Source organism: Chiloscyllium punctatum, chromosome 1 (assembly GCF_047496795.1).
Source record: "Chiloscyllium punctatum isolate Juve2018m chromosome 1, sChiPun1.3, whole genome shotgun sequence".
Taxonomy (NCBI): Eukaryota; Metazoa; Chordata; class Chondrichthyes; order Orectolobiformes; family Hemiscylliidae; genus Chiloscyllium; species Chiloscyllium punctatum.
In genome coordinates, this window is record NC_092739.1 from 121,466,543 (window position 1) to 121,487,744 (window position 21,202).

The window sequence follows — 21,202 nt, forward strand, 5'->3', positions numbered from 1 at the left end:
GGTGAGGGAGGAGGTGTGGGCACAGGTTTTACAGTTCCTGCGGTGGCAGGGGAAAGTGCCAGAATGGGAGGGTGGGTCGTAGGGGGGTGTGGACCTGACCAGGTAGTCACGGAAGGAACGGTCTTTGCGGAAGGCGGAAAGGGGTGGGGAGGGAAATATATCCCTGGTGGTGGGGTCTTTTTGGAGGTGGCGGAAATATCGGCGGATGATTTGGTTTATGCGAAGGTTTGTAGGGTGGAAGGTGAGCACCAGGGGCATTCTGTCCTTGTTACGGTTGGAGGGTTGGGGTCTGAGGGCGGAGGTGCGGGATGTGGACGAGATGCGTTGGAGGGCATCTTTAACCACGTGGGAAGGGAAATTGCGGTCTCTAAAGAAGGAGGCCATCTGGTGTGCTCTATGGTGGAACTGGTCCTCCTGGGAGCAGATACGGCGGAGGCAGAGAATTGGGAATACGGGATGGTATTTTTGCAAGAGATAGGGTGGGAAGTGGTGTAATCCAGGTAGCTATGGGAGTCGGTGGGTTTAGCTACCTGGATTACACCTCTTCCCACCCTATCTCTTGCAAAAATGCCATCCCGTATTCCCAATTTCTCCGCCTCCGTCGTGTCTGCGCCCAGGAGGACCAGTTCCAGTTCTGAGGAAGGGTCACTCAACCCAAAATGTTAACTCTGATTTCTCTCCACAGATGCTGCCAGACCTGCTGAGCTTTTCCTCCAATTTCTACCTTTGTTCTTCTTATCTGCTAGGTCCAGGCCAAATGTTACAAACCATGCAGGTTTGACTGGTACAAAACAGCCTTTTAAACATGGTACCAGTACCAAGAATCCCAGGATAACGACGTGGTACCTAGTTTATCGGGCAAGTTTAAGGTAATGGCACTACAGAACCTGCTAAGCCCCGTGGAGATAAATCCTCATGAAACTTAAAAATGACATATAGCCAATATCTGGGCAGAAGTGGGTACTGCAGATGCTGGAGATTAGAGTCAAGATTATAGTGGTGCTGGAAAAGCTTTTGCCCGAAATGTCGATTTTCCTGCTCCTCGGATGCTGCCTGGTCTACTGTGCTTTTCCAGCACCACTCTAATATTGACATGTAGCCAACCATAAGAATTCAGCCCAAATTCTTTTTCTGACCAGGATTGTTGTAACTACAATCAGGGAACTCATTACTGTCAAACTTGGGACCAAGATATCACAGTCTCACAGTGAATAACTCAGTTGTTGCTATTGTATAACACAGACAATATCGAATTGACAGCCCACTTTACAGCCATCCCAATTTTTACTTCCTCTGTGTTTTTGTGCTAACAGTCTTACACGTGCGCACAAAATAAAAGACCCCCTCCCCTATTGAGCAGTGAACGTAGCAACAGATTGAATAGGGAAGCACCTGCGAATTGTTGCTAAATACTACTATAATCTTCATTTATACATCATATTGCACACTCTTTATTTCTGATTGAAGTGTCTATGTTGTATTTTTCAACAACAATACTTTATTTTGGATCTGCCTGCAATATTATGACAGCAAGAGTGTGACAGAAACTATCACTCCATTCTTTAAAAGCATGATTATCTGAACATTTGCTTGATTTCTATGCTCATTCAGGTTAAACTTAACAAACTCAATTACAAGGGGACATAATTTTAAAGTGAAAGGCAGGTGATTCAGAGGGGACTTGCGGAAAATCTTTTTCACACTGTGGGTGGTCGGGTCTGGATCGCACAGCCTAAGGTAGGAAACCTCAGAACTTTTAAAAAGTAATTGAATGAACACTGAAAGCTTCCCAACGTTTAAGGCTATGTGCCTTGTGTGGGAAAGTAGGGTGAGTTTCAGTAATGGTATAGCTTTTGGCAGTACAGACTCAGGAGACCGAAGAGCCTTAAAGGTACTGCATGACTCTATAAACTTTTAAAAGTTACATATGGATCAATTCGAACACTGTCTGCAATATGGGTCTGGAGACCAATGGATTAAAATAGCAATCACCTATCACGCCTGGCACTTTCTCAGTTGCCATTATTGTCGCAGCCAAGATTTTAGAGGCAAAATGGCCAGCTACAGGAGGCTTTTGGAGACTTCATTAATATTTAAGTATTCCTTGAGGCCCCAAAAAGAAACCTTGATCCTCCCCTCCTCTGAGCATCCCTTTCCTTCCCCGGGCCATAGTTGACTCCTGACCTCTCCAACCACTAATGTTATGCTGGGGACCTCTCCTCTAGTCCCCAGAGGAGATATCCTGTTGTTTGAAATCCTTTTCCACACTGCCATTCCCATCAGCTTCAAAGGGAAATCTATGCTGAAATACAATTATGAGAAATCAGGAATTAAAAAGATCCAGGTCCTCACACAAATATAACACCCATTGTAAACCCCAGGCTACAGTGCAGTGCCGAGGTTTTACTTTGAGTTTAAAGCACTTAAAGGTCTCCTCCTTCATTAAACCAAGTAACTCTCTTGTACAGTAAGCTGATTGATTATCCATTTTTGTCAAACTGTAGTGCAATGTGTCTATTAATAAAACTTTTGCTCCACAATCTTCTTGTCACTTTCTGATCAGATTCATAAGTTCAAATCCAAACTGCCATCAATTACTTCTTTAAAGGTGAGGAGGAAATTCCCAACACTTTGCCTCTGGGAGTTATCATTGGCTGTCCACATTGCCTGACCAACCAGTGAACAGGAAACTACCTCCTTATTTCCAAAGCGTCAGTGAGCACCCATCTCACAGTAAGGACATTTCAGGCTATCTCCTGCTGTGTGCTTCTGACCTTCAGAAGACATTTGTTTCTTGAGAAATGAATACTTGAAGTCAAAACTTCCTGCCTGTCAAGCTGAACTTAAAGAGTATGAGCAGGTATAGTTCATGCTATGCTGGAGTCAGCTCTGCTATTTAATTAGATTCTGATTGATCTTTGACCTCAAATTCACTTTACTACCCTGATTCACGCATCCTTTGATTTTTCTCCAGTCCAAAAATCAATTGATCTTAGCCTTGGATATCCTCAACAACTGAGTGTCCACAACCCTCGAGGGTAAAAAAATTCCAAAAATTCATAATCCTCACAATGAAGAAATTATTCCCCATTTCAATTCTAACTGGATGACTCCTTATCCTGAGATTATCAGTTCTAGAGTCTCCAGCGACTGAAAACAGTCAGTACATTCAGTATAGGAATTGGGAGGTCATGTTGCGGTTGTATAGGACATAGGGTAGGTCACTTCTGGAATACTGCATGCAATTCTGGAAGGGTGTTATGAAACATGAAACGTTGCAGAAAAGATTTGCATTATGATGCCAGGGTTGGAGGGTTTGACCGATAGAGACTAAGTAGTCTCAGGCTATTTCCCCAGGAGTGTCGGGGGCTGAGGGGTGAACTTATAGAAGTTTAGAAAATCATGAGGGGCATGGATAGATTAAATAGAAAAGGTCATTTCCCTGCGGTTGGAGAGTCGAAAACTAGACATTTAAAGTGAAAGGGAAAATATGGGTAACTATTTCACACGGTGCATAGAATGAGCTGCCAAAGGAAATGGTGGAGGCTGGTACAATTACAACATTTAAAAGGTATCTGGATGGTTATATGAATAGGAAGGGTTTAGAGGGATATGGACCAAATGCTGGTAAATGGGACTAGATTAATTCGGGATATCTGGTTTGGCATGAATGAATTGGACTGAAGGTCTGTTTCCGTACTGTACAGCTCTATGACTCAAGCCCCCTCAGAATCTTATACGCTTCACTGACATCACTTTATTTTCTAAGCTTCAGTGATTATAGGCCCACTCTGCTCAATCTCTTCTCACAGCACAATCTCCCAACCCTGGAAACAATCTACACCAATAATATCAATTTATGCATTATCTGTGTCATCCTTACAGCTGACTTCTGAATCTTTCCAATTCTGCACCCCAAAGGCTGTGAAGCTCAGTTATTGATTATGTTCAAAATAGAGATTGGTTGATTTCTATTGGTATTAAGGGACTTAAGGCTAGCTGGTGGAAGCTGGTACAATTACAACATTCAAAAGGCATCTGGATGGGTGTATGATTAGGAAGGGTTTCAAGGGATATGGGCAAAATGCTAGCAAATGGGACGAGATAAATTTAACATATCTGTTTGGTATAGATGAGTTGGACCGAAGGGTCTGTTTCTGTGCTGTACATCTCTATGATGCTGAAGCAGGTTCGAAGGGCTGAATCGCCTACTCCTACATTGCTCCATAGTTTTGCATCAGCAGAAACATAGGATATATATACTTGGAGCCTTCAGCTCGGTATTTTCTAATCAACCTGTTCTGAAATTATTACATACCTCTGGAACATTGCATACAAAAGCCCTTGGCCCCTTTGTCTAATATTTTTTAATCTTTTCTAATGGCTCCTTTGTCTAAAATAGTAACACAACTTGTAAACAGCTGAGACCCCAGCACTGATCCCTGTGGCGCCCAAACTGGAACTGACTGTCAACCTGAAATAATCTATTTATTCCTTTTCTCTATTTTCTGTCCTTTGACCATCCTCGATCTATGCCAGAATATTAGCCTCAAGCCCATTAGTCCATATCTTGCACAAGTATTTGTGTGGTATCGTATTGACTTATGGAAATATAAACATACTGCATCCTCCAGTTCTCATTTAACACTCTGCTGGTTATATCCTTAAGAAAACTTTAAATTTGTCAAAACTAATTTCCTGTTAATAAATCCATGTTGACTTAGTCTAATCATATTATCATTTTCCAAATGCCTTATTACTACACGTCTAATAATCATTATTAAATCCAGTATTTTCCTAATGACCATAAACTGATTGTGCCAACATTAAAACTGTACAATTTATCAATCAATTAATTGCAATAAATTTAAGTTTACACTGAAGCGAGTGAATAGTAATATAAACAATATACATTGTAAAAGAGGACATTTTCCAGAATCCTACAGACTCAGCCATCAGCTCCATATGATCTGACGTCACTGTGGCATCTTTACGCAAATGCTCAGTAGCTAATTCTTAGAGCAAAAATATGTTAATGAAGGAAAGATACACCGAGTTTCTTTGGGATCAATTTGTTTCACTAACTCTGTCAAGGAAGTTTTCAATGGTCTATGTTCATAAATGACTAGCCATGATGACTCAATATGATATGAGCAAGGTTAAATTTAATCACTCGGGACCGGGCACTTGACAATATTCCAAATCATTCCCATAGCAATTCAGGGACAGCTGCCTAGATAACCTGTGAAAGACATCACTCCACGATGATAAACTGCACGTCTTGAACTAGTTAACCAGTACTATCTGAGTCACACTTAAGGGATTTCTAAACCTTCTGTGGGCTTATAGAAGTAGGGGCAGAGTACACACTCATATCAGAAAAGGCAAACTCTACAAGGATCACTAGGTAGTTCAGTTTGAAGATTCGTAAGCATGACAATGCTTTTGTGTGTACCAAAACAACATTGGTCAGAATCATTCTTTCACATAAGTCTTCTGAACAACACGTGACAAAAGGGAAATTTTTGATACTTAGACTCAGCTACAATGCTGACAGAACTAACAAAACAGAAGTTTGAGAACAAATACCATGTGCTTCTCTCATGCTCTCTACCAAGGTTAGTAAGGAAGTAGATTAGTTAGACACATCAGGAAAGAGGTAAAAACAATGACTGCAGATGCTGGAAACCAGATTCTGGAAAGTGGTGCTGGAAGAGCACAGCAGTTTTTTTAGATTACTTACAGTGTGGAAACAGGCCCTTCAGCCCAACAAGTCCACACAGCCCCGCCGAAGCACAACCCACCCATACCCCTACATCTACCCCTTACCTAACACTACGGGCAATTTAGCATGGCCAATTCACCTGAATTGCACATCTTTAGACTGTGGGAGGAAACCGGAGCACCCGGAGGAAACCCACGCAGACATGGGGAGAACGTGCAAACTCCACACAGTCAGTCGCCTGAGGCGGGAATTGAACCCGGGTCTCTGGCGCTGTGAGGCAGCAGTGCTAACCACTGTGCCACCGTGCCACCCAGTTCAGGCAGCATCCAAGTAGCTTCAAAATCGACGTTTCGGGCTTTATTCCTGATGAAGGGCTTTTGCCTGAAACGTCGATTTTGAAGCTACTTGGATTCTGCCTGAACTGCTGCGCTCTTCCAGCACCACTATCCAGAACATGAGGAAAGATGCATTTTGATCCTTAAGTACCTCAAAAATCCACCATCGATACATGTATATTGGTGCAAATCTTAATGTTATTTAACACACTTTTGCTTATGGAATGTATTGAATGAACAGTGGATGAAGTCTGCCCAATAGCCCTTAAGCCCAAGAGGCAAAAACTACTTTCAGAGTTGGTTTCCTTTGAATGTGACTGCTGAGCTGCCAGTACTCAATCCATGTTTACAGGCAACCAGCCATTTGGCAAGAAATCGACAGCTCCTTGACTGAGTCAAGCCAGGTCATTACTCAAAAGTTCATGGGGGAGGATGGGTGGGAGTTGGATGAGTTAAAGCAATTTGGGGAAATAGAGTCATGAATGGGCAATTGTTTACCAGCTGACAGGGCTAAATGATCAATATTCATCACCAATGGGGAATTAATGCCCCAAACTGTGTCAGAGTACTGCAGACAGAAAAAAAAATTGAATTTACACATTAATAAGGCATGCAGTAGTTGCAGATAGGAGATTCAGCCGCTCATCATGAAATCCACTTGTAGGTCAAGTCAAAAGGGTCTCATGTAGTCTGTGAGTGTGTTCTTAAAATTACCTGCCCCTCCTTTGGTTTACATTATGAATGGGGTAGTAGACTTACTTCATGCAGATAAATCAACAGTAAATACTATCGTTTGAAAGAAACTTTGCAGCTTTCCTGAAGACGCAGTAAATTAATTCAGTAAATGGTTGAATATTACAAACCAGCAACATCCATTATTCAGTCTCCATTCTTTGTTAAATTAAGTAATCCCAGCTTTTAGGACCACACAATGAGCTTCAGTGCACCAACCATGAGATTACAATTGGCTGGTTTCACTGCTGTGCCTGAGTTTTGACCAAAGAGACAAGATTCAATCATTGAACTAACTTCCAGGTATTAAACCTGTCACTGGCCAGAAGACCTGATTGTATTTCATATTTCCACCATCCACTGTATTTTGCTATTGCACTCCTTACTTTTGTTTGCTAATGCATCCTAAATAAAATATAAGTGAAGTGACCTGACAACCACATCGGGGTTCATTAACTAATATTTCCAAAAGAGGTGGTAAGATTTGGAAATAAGTTACTTAAAAGACTATGCTTTCACTGAAATGCAATTTGTCACAGAGAAAAGAATTAATTTAACAACTATTCAGAAATATCAATCACAGTAACTGAAATAAGAAAATATATAGGATTGCCTTGACCAGCTTTATCATATGAAACTGGTAGTTACCAGGTTTAGTCTTCCAATATGTTAGGTTCATGCTCATGGAAAAGAGTTGATGACCTTATATCTTTTTAAGGCCGTATGTATTGTATCAGTTTTAAGCAGTCTCTGAGAAGCATCAACCAAATGTCTCTTATCCCAGTCTCACAATTTACCCAGTTATGACCAGCTATTGAAACATGGTAGACAACTAGGAGACAGTGAGGTCTGCAGATGCTGGAGATCAGAGTTGAGAGTGTGTTGCTGGAAAAGCATCCAAGGAGCAGGAAAATCGACCTTCTGGACCAGACCCCTTCATCAGGAACTGCCTGTAATAGGTCTGTTATTAGGTGCAAAGTAAATTTTTATTGATTTAAAATATAAATAAACAAAATTAAATATGTATTGAAATAATGAGCTTGTAGCATTAGGGTAATTAATAATTTAACTGTGTGAGCATCGACTGAACTGACTCCTGTTGTGTACTGGTGAAAAGACACTCAACCACTGCAATCCTTCCAGGCAGTTATCTTAGAAACAGAAGTTATTTTGAAGCCAGAAGTAGATTTCTCAATGATTTGGCGAGCCTGTCCAATACAGTAGCTGGTCCCTACAGATCAGAAAAGTCCCAGCCTTTGCTGTTATTTGCAGCAACAGTAAGAACTAATGATTTCCTCCACTTCACTTAGTAATTCCATGTTGCCATTTAAACAACCCTTTACAAAATGCTGAGAACGTATCTTCCTTTGAGAGCTGGATGATTTCAGTGAGGATGATGAGTTCATAAGGACTCAAGAAATGTCAGTGTAATAGCAACTGAAGTTTTTTGCCTCCACACTCTCATTTGCAGACGGTGTCCCCCCAACCCACCCACCACCCACACCTGAATGGGTCAGAACAGCCTGGAAAGCCACCTCCATTTACTAGACAGGCTGTTATGATGTTGTACATGCTGCAGCATGATCATAGGCAAAAACAAATCTGCACCAGGTATGGCTCTTTCAGTGCACCTGAAGCATGTCACTGAACGTTTCCAAGCAATTACCACATCAGATAATCTGATTACTACATCAACATGTGATAATTGCTGCGTTGACTACTGACAAAACATACAGTGACAAAACATCAGAAGTTGGCAACCATGTACACATCTCTGTCCTTCGTATCAAGCCCAAAACCCTCATAAACAGAAAGGATTTGTACTCAATTACCAGTTGGGTGCAAACTCAACACAGAAATGCACAGCAATAAGTATGAAACAGGATTAGATTAGATTAGATTAGATTAGATTCCCTACAGTGTGAAACAGGCCCTTCGGCCCAACAAGTCCACACCGACTCTCCGAAGAGCAACCCAACCAGACCCATTCACCTCTGACCAAAGCACCTAACACTACGGGCAATTTAGCATGGCTAATTCAACTAACCTGCACATTTTTGGACTGAGAAACAGCCATGACACATTTGTCGTGCAATGGTTGAAGAAATCCATATTTTTGGAAGGAAAAAGCACGCATATGGGAAACAAGAGCTGGCTTCTGCACCTCATCAAGATACCTCTTAAATATTGCTACTGCATCTGCCTCCACCATCTCCTCTGGCAGTGCATTCCAACACTTACCACCCTTTGTGTAAAAAAACTTGCCTCTCACATCTCCCTCGGAAACTCCTTCACATTTGAGGAATATACCAGTCTGGAAGCCTGGTTGTTGTTTCTAACTTTTCATCTCTGACTGCTAGACTTCTGCACCTCCTGATGCTGCCTAGCTTGCTGTGTCCTTCCAGCCTCCTGCCTGTCGATGATGCTAGAAAAGTTTGCCATCCAGACTTACTCGATGGAATAATGTGGCAAATGGCAATGGTGCTGGAGAGAAGTTCAAATTGTGCCTTCTGGCCTGGATGGAAAAGTTACATTTAACTTAGATTTTCCCATGCTTGTTCAGAGAAGATTGTAATGTAAATATATATATATATATATATATATATAAAATAAACATATATAAAAATGACAGTGACCCTTCGAAGCCAATTGGCTTCTTCCTCATTTTCAGCAAGGTGGCTCAGAGTTTCAAAGAAAGATTTTGAGATCAAGGTGATTCCCCCATGGCAAGAAGTAATCTCAAAACATTGCTTTGTTAACCATTTGATTATGAGAATGTAGGCTGATTGATTAAAAGTCATACTTTGCAGGGTGATAATTTTCAAAAAGAAATGCTTTTGAAATCTAAATAAGCAAATGCTGCAGAAAGGAAGTTTTGGAAGTTAAATAACTGCATTTATGGATTAAATTATGCTTTATGCATACAGTATCGTATTTATCGGTGAGATCAGCCTTGCTGAATGTAGGCTGTACTCATCTGAAAGTAGATCCAGCACAGTTCTATCTTTTGCTTAATTCATTCATGGGATGTGGGTGAGCCAACATTTATTGCCCATCCCGAGTTGCCCTTGAGTTGTGATCAATTTATATTGGTGGAACAAAGAGAAACTTTCAGGCACCTTTATGATGCTTGTTGAGGACATTGCACAAGGAGGGTCTGCAGAATTTATGTTCTGTATTATGGATCAAATCTTAACTTGACTCTGCTTCTTTCTCCAAAGATGTTTCCAGATCTGCTCAGTTTCTCCATTGCTTTTTGTTTTGATTTCAGATCTGCAACATTTGCAGCATTTTGCATTTCACTAAGAAGATTGATTGAACGATCATAATGGTTACATATACAGACAAGACACAATGCTAATAATTGGCACTTAAATCCATGATGAACATGATGATCGCTGGATGAGCCCTCCAAGGTGTTCAGCTCCTCCCTTACCAAGAAGAGAACTTGTTGGGAGATTCTCCCTTATCAGTAACAGAACTTCTCTGCCTGCTTTATATCCCTCTCTATCTCACCTGAAACAGCTAAATCCCAGAATATTAATCTGCCAGTCCTGTTCCTCTCTCAATCAAGTCTCTATAATAGATACATCATAGTTAAACATATTAATCCAAGTTCTCAGTTCATCTGCCTTACATCTCCGAGCAAAACTGAAATCATTTTGAGGACAAGCAAAACATTACAGAAATTAAATTTGGAGACCTAGGTGGCCGAAAGGACATGAGATTAGTCTTAGTGATGTTTCCTGTCTAATCTTGCCATGTTTTAGTTTTCAAGGGCTTTGTTTTAACTGTCACTAACTCCTTAGGTGATGCAGTCACATTACCTGCCGATTTTGTGTCGATATTTGGGGCATTTGGACTCACACAGAAGCAGAATTAGAAGAATTCTTTATTGAATCATTCATGGGATATGACCATCATTGGCTGGGCCAAACTTTATTTCCCAACCCTATCTGCCTGTGAGAAGGTGGCACTGACTGCCTTCCTGAACCATGACAGTCCATGTGTTGTATGCAATCTCACAATGCTGCTGATAAGGGAATTCTTGAATTTTGACCCAGTGACAATGAAGGAATGGTGATATATTTCCAATTCAGCATGAAGAATGGTTTGGAAAGAAACTTGCAGGTGATATTGTTCCTATATATGTGCTGCCATTGTCTTGATGGAAGTAGTCGTGGGCTTGGAAAGTGCTATTGCAGTGAATTTCTGTCAAGTATCTTGCAGATAATATACTGTCTAGTGTATTATATAGGCTGTATGAAACACTCCCCATTTGCCTGGATGAGCTAATGAGTGGAAAGTGTTTCATACATCCTCAATATTCCATAATATCCTCAATGATTATCACCATCACAACATACAGAAAGCATTAATTTCATAATATCACAGTATTTAAATTGTTACAAGGCAAGAGACTTAAGTTAACAATGAAAGTTTACTTTTTAAAAAACTTACACTGCACACAAAATGCAATCGTCCTAAACCTTTCTTCCTGATTGGTGAGGTCGCAGCTAATACGTTTCCATCAAATATTCCAATGTTTAACCATGCAGTTGCTACCATTTTCATTATATCACAAAGCTCACTCTTAAAATTTAATAATTGATACAGTATTCGTTACAGTAACATCTACATTATTCTCCATATAGTAGCTCCTGAATGTGCAGCCTTAAGCTTGAGATACCATGATCTTTAAAAAGCAATTCAACACCTTAGTGATTTCAAATTTTCCACCTCCTAGTTATTGAATGTTTGTTTATTCACAGGTTTTGAAACTGTTATCTCTTCTTTACAGCCTCTCTTTCCCACTCATAAATCCATCATTTCTGTACTGACCCCAATGCAACCTCACTTTCTGTTCCCTAAATTTCAGCCTCTCTCTCTCTCTCTCTCTCTCTCGCGCTCTCCCCCTCACATACACAACAGTGGAGTCTCCCGCTCTCTCTCTCCCACCCTCTGTAAGCACCTTCTCTCTCTCACTCACCCACTGAAGCTTGATTGTTTCTCCCAAACCCCACAGTCTTCCTATCTTTCCCTCATCTTGTAACTTTCCTGACTCTCATCCTCCCCTTGAACTTTGAGTTCGTCAAGTGTTCCTTTGTTGGCAGGATTGAAACTGTTCCCTCTCCCCTGAGGCCACCAATTTTGTCCCCCTTCCAGTGTACCTCTCCCTCCCAGCACCCATGCCATCCCTTGTCTCTTACCACCTCTGGCCCATCCCTGTCTTGCAGCTTTTCCATCTAAACCCCAGTCCCAGTGCAGGCTCCTTGTTTCCCTCTCAACTCTGCCTTCCCCCCTCCCCATTGTGGCCTTCCATCTACCCTCAGACACTGTGTATTCTTGCATTACCCTGTAGCCCCCTTGGGACATCCCCATCAGACTCCCCAGTCTACTTATAATTCCTTGCCCCTCCATCCCCTGCTAGCCTCCACATTTTGTCTAATTCTCTTGGAGCCTCTTTGTCTTCTTTTGGCATCATATTTTCAACCACCCTACTCTATTTGCAGTATCCCTCTTCTCTCTCATTCCACTCATTACCCTCCCACGATGACACCTTCCTTCTCCCATCCAGACCCAATAGACAGACAGCTGTCGTGGCTAAAGATCCAACAAATCTGCTAATGCTTCAAGGACCTTATCCCCAGTCCCTTCCAGTCGTCGCATCCTCATGTCCCCAAATCTCAGACCACCTGCCCCACCGCCCTAGCATTCGCTTCTGTGGAAATTGTTCACTGCTGCTACTTCCTTATTGAATTAATGTCTACTCATCCAGCCATGGGCTGGTTCTCTCCCATGTTTGCAACTATCCATATCCCCTATCCTTTCCCTCTTCTACTTTGTACTTCTCTGCAGCTCCAAGACTTGAAAACTGGAGATTTGTTCCCACAAGTCTTACTTGCTTGCTTTTCAGTTACAATGTGTCAAGCTGCACTGAATTCCATACAGGTTCTGCAAACTAGGCACTGATCTTGAAAACCCTTTGAATGAAAGAGAGTTAAATCCAGGCAATTGACTGAAAAGAAAAATATACCCGGCCATGCAGGGAGCAATTCTATGTAAATAATGCTGAAGTCACAGTTTGCAATATCATGTTCAAAAACAGAAATAAAGATGTATGCAAGAAATCTATGATGCCTGCGAATGTTTAATTCTTCCTTTTGATGGTATGTATCTTTCAAATCAATGAAGTGAAAATTGATTTTTTTTTACTGACCAAATCTTCCAAAAGCCCAAAAGACAGCTATCGACCAGCTCAATGCTACAGTCTTTCCACCTTCTAATGAGCCCTGATGGACTAAATGGTCAAGACTGTTCACCGAATATCACGGACTGCAAGGCATTAGTTTCCTGACAGCCAATACAATCAATATTTAATGCAAATTGCAGCTAGCATGCACTGTATCCTCAAGCAACCCTCCATGTCACAGTCAATCCCACATTTATATAACCAGTAATACAGTCTTTATTTTATTCCATCAATGGATTTGGGCTATGACTATCTCTGAATGATCTTGAAGAGATGGTGATCAGCTATTCTACTGAATTGCTGCTGAATGTCTGCTTTTGGGTAGGATTTTCATGATGAAGGAATGATGATATATTTCCAAGTCAGGATGGTCTACGGGCTGCAGAGGAATTTAAAGGTGGCGGTGTCCCAATGATTCAGATTCCCTGTCCCTCTAATTGGTACAGAAAAAGGGATTAGGAGGTTGAAGAGATCTTCTTAAGTCATCCCAGTGCAGATGGTAGAGAATGATCCCACATTTTGCCTATTAGCTGCTTAAGGTAGCAAGATAAAAGGTAACGGTCAAGTTGCCATATTGCTACAAGATCATGAGGCTGCTCTCTCATGAGAGAGAGAGAGAGACAACTGGTGTGGGTTTAACCCAAGGATCATCATGCCTCAGGTGAGGGGAGAGGATGAGAAGGAGAGTCTTTCATGGTAACCTCAGCCAGTGTGGGAAGTGAATCTATACTGTTGGTGTCACATTACATCACAAAACAATGGTCCAACCAACCGAACTAACTGATTCCAAGTAGGCGGAATGTCAATCAAGCAGGCTAGTTTGTATCGTTTGGACCACAGGTCAGAAGAATGTAGCAATAAGAGTAGGCTCTTCAGCCCATCAAGCCTGTTCCACCACTTAATGAGTTTCCATAGCTCTCTGTGATAGAGAACACCAAAGATTCATAACACTGGTAATAAAAAAACTCCTCATCTTGGTCCTAAGTGGCAAACCATTAAATTGTGCCCCTGATTCTCCCCAACTAGGGCAAACATTTTACCTGCATCTACCCTGTCTATCCCTTTAAGTACTTCATAGGTTTCATTGAGATCATCTCTTATTCACCAAATCTCATAATAATACGGTCATAAGTTGACCAATCTCTCATCATATAACTGTCCCGCTATCCAAAGATAGCAGGAACCATCATTGCACTCCCTCTAAGGCAATAAATGTCCTTCCTGAGATAAGATGAACAATCTACACACAATACTCCAAGTATGGTTAAAGCAAGATTCCTTCCAATTGACACATGACAGTAGTACTCCTGTACTCAAATCCCACTGAGATAAAGGTTAACATTCCAATAGCCTTTCTAATAGCCTGCTGCATCTGTATGTCAGCCTTTGGTCACTTATTCACAAGGAAACAGAACTGGCTCGAAGGTCAAAGACAGAGGGTGGTGGTGGTGGTGCGTTGCTTTTCAGAGTGGAGGCCTGTGACCAGTGGGGTGCCACAAGGATCGGTGCTGGGTCCACTGCTTTTTGTCATTTATATAAATGATTTGAATATAAACATAGGAGATATAGTAAGTAAGTTTACAGATGGCACCAAAATTGGAGGTGTAGTGGACAACAAAAATGTTATCTCAGATTATAACTGGACCTTGACCAGATGGGCCAATGGGCTGAGAGGTGGCAGTTGGAGTTTAATTCAGATAAATGCGAGGTGCTGCATTTTGGGAAAGCAAATCTTAGCAGGACTTATACACTTAATGGTAAGGTCCTAGGGAGTGTTGCTGAACAAAGAGACCTTGGAGTGCAGATTCATAGTTCCTTGAAAGTAGAGGTAGATAGAATAGTGAAGAAGGTGTTTGGTATGCTTTCCTTTATTGGTTAGAGCATTGAGTACAGGAGTTGAGAGATCATGTTCTGGCTATATAAGATGTTGGTTAGGCCACTTTTGGAATATTGCATACAATTCTGGTCTCCTTCCTACCAGAAGGATGTTGTGAAACTTGAAAGGGTTCAGAAAAGATTTACAAGCTAGGGTTGCAGAATGTGAGCTATAGGGAGAGGCTGAATAGGCTGGGGCTGTTTTCCCTGGAATGGCAGAGGCTGAGGGGTGACCTTACTGAGGTTTATGAAACCATGAGTGGCACGAATATGATAAATAGACAAGGTCTTTTCCCTGGAATGGTGGAGTCTGGAATTAGAGGGCATAGGTTTAGGGTGAGAGGAGAAAGATATAAAAGGGACCTAAGGGGCAACGTTTTCACACAGAGGGTGGCTGAGCTGCCAGAGGAAGTGGAGGAGGCTGGTACAATTACAACATTTAAAAGGCATCTGGATGGGTATATGAATAGGAAGGGTTTAGAGGAATATGGACCAAGTGCTGGCAAATGGGACTAGGTTAGATGAGGATACCCGGTCAGCATGGATAAGTTGGACCGAAGGGTCTGTTTCCATGGTGTACATTTCTATGACTGTATGATTCTATACCTGAGTCCCTTTGTACATCTGCACTGTCCCATGTCTCAGCATTTAATACATACTCTGCATATCTGTTCCTCCTACCAAAGTGGATGGCCTCACATTTTTCCACATTCTATTCTTTCTGCCATGTTCTTTCACAATTACTATGCCCATTCAAATCCTCCGGAAGTTACATCTTCCACACAATATATTTCCATTTAATTTTAATCATCTGCAAACTTGGAAATATTGCATTTCATTCACACATCCAATTCATTGATGCATATTGGGAACAGCTGGGACTGATTACTGATCTTTACAGTACCTGGCTACTCACAGCCTGCCAGTGTAAGAAAGGTCCATTTGTTCCTACTCTCTATTTTCTGCCTGTCAGCCAATCCTTAATTGATGCTCATATTATTCCATACCCCAAATGCTATAATTTTGCTAACCAGCCGACTGTAGGGGACACGATTAAATGCCTCTTGAAAATCCAGATATCCTTTCTGCCCTCTTAATCTCTCCAGTGCAATTTTAGAATGTAGAACATAAAACATGACAGTGCAGTACAGGCCCTTTGGCCCTTGATGTTGCACCAACCTGTGGAACCAACTTGAAGCCCATCTATCCTACACTATTCCATTTTCATCCATGTGTTTATCCAATGACCATTTAAATGCCCTTAAAGTTGGCGAGTCTCCTACTGTTGCAGGCCGTGCATTCCACGCCCCAACTACTCTTTGAGTAAAGAAAACACCTCAGTTTAAAGCTATGTCCCTTCGTGCTCACCATCACCATCCAAGGAGAAAGGCTCTCACTGTCCACCCTATCTAACCCTCTGATTATCTGATATGTATCAATTAAATTACCTCTCAACCTTCTTCTCTCTCACAAAATCAGCCTCAATACCTCAGCCTTTCCTCATAAGAACTTCCTTCTAAACTACGCAACATCCTAATAAATCTCCTCTGAACCTTTTCCAAAGCTTCCACATCCTCCCGATAATCCATCCATCTTACTCAGACTAATTTCTGCCAATTCCTCCTTCTCGCTACCTCTTGAATATCTAATTCTGAGAGATTTCTTTGTATATTCCTCAGTGAAAACAGACACAAAGTAATCATTTAGCTCATGTCATTCCTTGGTGTGCCATTATAAATTCTTCTGACTCTGACTGCAATGGACCCACATTTGTATTCGCCAAGCTTTTCCTTTTTGAGTATGTGTAGAAGCTCTTACAGTTCATTTTTATACATTTTGCTTGATTACTTTCATACTCTGTTCTCCATTTCCTTTTCAGTTTCTTGGTCTTCCTTTGCTATATTCTAAAACAAACCATCAAAAACTTCAGACTTTGTACTATTTCTGACAACAGTATGCACATGATCTCCCGAACCTTGGCCATTCGTCCAATTATCTATGCATCTCTGTTGGTTTGTTAATGGTTGAGTCCAAAAGATCACTGAGCAGTATGTCAGGCTTAGCAAGTTCTGTTTTCCAGCAGTTTTCTAAATGTAAGTGGCCATGGCCATTTTTTTCCTCCCATAGCTGTGGATTTGGGTCAGTCCCTTGTTCACAAGAATGTGCCCTGAGCCACCCCTAGATAGATTACCCCCTCCATGGGTTTATGGGCTGTTTATCATTTGCTCCTGGCTTGTGAGTGGGATCTACAGGCTGCATTGAAAGATGCAAAGGTTTGTTTGTTTCGTAGCTGACTCACACACCCCTGGTTTGATGAAGGCATTGGCTCTTCGTGCGTCACAGGCAGTAGTCACTTGTAAGCATTCTCAGTATCTGGCTGGATATATCCAATCCCCCCTTCAGCATGGGCACGGTTCACTTGCTCTTCAATGCACTCATCTTCTCTTCAAAGATGTGAAAAGTTTTGTATCAGTCATTGTCACCCCCACCTCCCAAATCCCAATCTGTGCACACTCACACAAATTGTGCACATTATTCCGCAGATGACGAGAAGCTTTTAGACACATTAGCATGGAAACACTAGCAATTCCTTGTTTTTTCACTTTACTTGTGCTGTTAGATACAGACCTAGCTGTCTATCCCCTGAGATATGATTGCCCATCTGAGCTACCAGTGAGAAGAAAGGTGTTTGTGAATGGGGGAAGTTAGGAATTAAAGAACTCTGAATGAAAGGTGGTAACCTGTCATCAGAGCTAGAGATGATGCAAAACGATAAAGCATTTTATGATTTCTATGTCCGACTTACCTGTTCATCCAAAGTCATGTTTTTGAGGTTGTGATCTTGTCCATGCAAGCCTTTGTTGAAAAACTCTCAGATTTGCTTGTTTCCTGGTTGGGATGAAAGATCCTTAAGCTATGGAGCAACGTCGCTCCTTTTCTGTTTATTTTTAAATATTTTTATTGAAAATTTTAACATGTTTTAACAAGTTTACAAAAGAAAACTAAAAACACCCAAGTATGAACATTGATATACAGTTGAATCTTAAATAAATGATAACCAAAATCTATCAAACAAAAGAGAAATACCAAGAGAGAAAAAAAGACAAACTCAACTAACTACACGTCTAACTTACAACTAACCAGAGTGTATCATTAAAATTCTTACATTATTCAAGAGAAAAAAAAATCCAACGGATAACACATAAATTGAGCAGAGATATACATGCTCGGAATGTGTTAACATCAGATCACAACAAAACCCGTATTTATCCAAAACATCCCGAGCATAGAGCATATAAAATTCATAAAAATAAAAGCTCTTAAGTACATTCAGATCAATATAATAAAAAAAACTATTTCTAAATAGTAAAAAAAAGTACAAAACGTATTTAAATGGAGATCTTCCCCCTTATTCCCAGGGGGCATCACTTCCTTTCAAAAAAGCCTATCATAACCTCTCCCAACCAGTGCCCCACCCTTGACCCAGGCACCCCACGATAGGATAAAGAAAATTCAAGTATACTACCGAACTAGAACTAACAGTGAGTACCCTATCCCCCCCGCACCACCACCCCCCCACCAACACCTGGATATATTTGTGAATATATTTGTGAATACCATATATGACTATAAAATTACAGTCTCAGCAAATAATAATTAAATATAATTAAAAATAATAATTAAAAATAACAGGGGAAAACAACCCTGCTCCCAAGGACAAAGATAAAATAAGATAAGGTAGCCATCTTCCCCCCCATCTACATCTATATTAACTAGACCCCCTGGCCAAGGGGGGGAAAAGGAAATCGTTAAGTAAAGGATGAATAAATAAACCCTTCTTCCCACCCCCCGGAGATAATATTAAACAGTAAGATAATGAAAGGAAAAAAAGGGGGGTAAACCGGCGTGGGGGTAGGGCAAAACAACATCAATTAACTCTTATAATTTGTCTAAGAGAGTCCAAAAGTTCCTTTCTCCGGTGATCCGAAGTTATATACGGGCCCTTCATGGCTAAAGCGTAGTATAGATTAGATTAGATTACTTACAGTGTGGAAACAGGCCCTTCGGCCCAACAAGTCCATACCGCCCTGCCGAAGCGCAACCCACCCATACCCCTATATCTACCCCTTACCTAACACTGCACATCTTTGGACTGTGGGAGGAAACCGGAGCACCCGGAGGAAACCCACGCAGACACGGGGAGAACGTGCAAACTCCACACAGACAGTTGCCCGAGGTGGGAATTGAACCCGGGTCTCTGGCGCTGTGAGGCAGCAGTGCTAACCACTGTGCCACCATGCCTCCCTATATAGCTGGGTAGCGCATGGAGTATTGAATGTTTAAATCCCTTAAGCACTTCTTTCCTTCATCAAACACCTTCATCTTTCAGACCAAAGCTGGGGAAAAGTCCTGAAATAATATAATCTTGGATCCTTTATAAGCCATAGCTTGGGGATCTTTCCCAAGATTTCTGAGGCTTCCAAGAGCATCTGCCTCACCTTATAGCTCTGCAGCCGGAACAGGACGGGGCGGGGGCGCTGGTTCGAGCCGGGCCCGCGTATTGCAACCCGGTAGGCCCTTTCTACCCTTACCTGGCCTGATCCAGCCTCCAGATTCAACAACTGCAGAAGCCACTGTTCAAGGAACCTTGTAAGCTGGCCTCCTTCTTCCTGTTCGGGAAGGCCCAGCAAACGAATATTTTTTCAACGACCTCGAGAATCAAGAGTCCGGACCCGATTCACAGCCAATTCTGCAATGGCCTCAGAGGTCGCAGCCTTTAACTCCGCCCCTCCGACTCGGCATTCAATTTCTTCGATGTCTTGGCCGTGCTTTTGTAGCGTGGCCGAGAATGAATTCCACCGACTTCGGGACTCTTCTATGAAAGCATCGATCTTCGCATTGAGTTTGGAGATTCTTTCCTCGAGGCTCACCACCGTAGGTAAGTCCCCCGGGGTGGCTGCGGATGCCTCTGCTGCAGCTGGGGAGGGTGGGGGAGGGGCTCCTGCCTGCTGCGAACTGCGGACTCCTTTCCCCCTAGTCATTTTTACAGGAGACTGAACTGTATAAATTTAGTACTAAACCACTAATTACATTAAGTAAAAACTATTTTTAATTGATTTGGTGAGTGTGGTGGAGGACGGTGGCTCACTTTGCCTAGGTCTTGGGAGGAGCACTATAGACTCAGATTTGCTGAGTTGCCACCATCTTGGATCTCCCTCCTTTTCTGTTTTAAGTGTAAACCATGGCAGATGGACAGCAGAATGATTGTCACCAACCAGACATCGCCCAAGATGAAAGATTAGTGGGAGCTAGCGGAAAACTACAATTGTGTGTAACGAAAACAGGAACTGCTGGAGAAACCCAGCAGATTAGATTACTTACAGTGTGGAAACAGGCCCTTCGGCCCAACAAGTGCACACTAACCCTCTGAAGAGCAACCTACCCAGACCCATTCCCCTACATTTACCCCTTCACCTAACACGACAGGCAATTTAGCATGGCCAATTCACCTAACCTGCACACATTTTTTTGGACTGTGGAAGGAAACCGGAACACCTGGAGGAAATCCACGCAGACACGGTGAGAATGTTGCCTGAGGTGGGAATTGAACCCGGGTCTCTGGCACTATGAGGCAGCAGTGCTAACCACTGTGCCTCCATGCCACTCTGCCAGCATCTCAGAACTCAGTTCTGAAGAATCATGGAGTCCCTACAATGTGGAAGCAAACCACTTGGCCTACTGAGTCCATTCTGACCCTATGGAGAGCGTCCCACTCAGACACACCCAACCCCTGTAATCCTGTATTTCCCATGGCTAACCCTCCTAGCCCGTATATCGCTAGACACTATGGGACAATTTAGCGTTTCCAATCCACCTAACTTGCACATCTTTAGACTGTGGAATGAAACCAGAGCACACGGAGGAAACCCTCACAGATACAGAGACAATGTGCAAACTCCACACAGACAGTCGGCCAAGGCTGGAATCAAACCCAGGTATGTGGCACTAGGAGGCTGCATCACAAGTTGAACATGAGACATAGTGAGGATTGTGCTAAGACCATGCTTGCCTGAATACAGGTACACATTGGGTGCAAGATGCCCACACTACCAAGTACACTTTCAGCCCTATCGTCTCTCTGCCATTTCCATTCTGACACAGAATTATCAAGGCTTTGGCAAATTGGGATAGCAGGTGACCCGCAACAAACACTGTTTGCCTGACTACAGCTGGTGCTCATGAAAGCTGGAGATTGTGGAGAATCAGGACAAGATCAATAGG

The 21,202-nt window shown here is 42.1% G+C and overlaps 1 protein-coding gene across 8 annotated transcripts in view; it reads right to left on the bottom strand.

The window, feature by feature from the left end:
- arid3c (AT rich interactive domain 3C (BRIGHT-like)) overlaps nucleotides 1–21,202 on the bottom strand; it is a 505,674-nt gene that overhangs the window by 253,366 nt on the left and 231,106 nt on the right. The window lies entirely within an intron of this gene.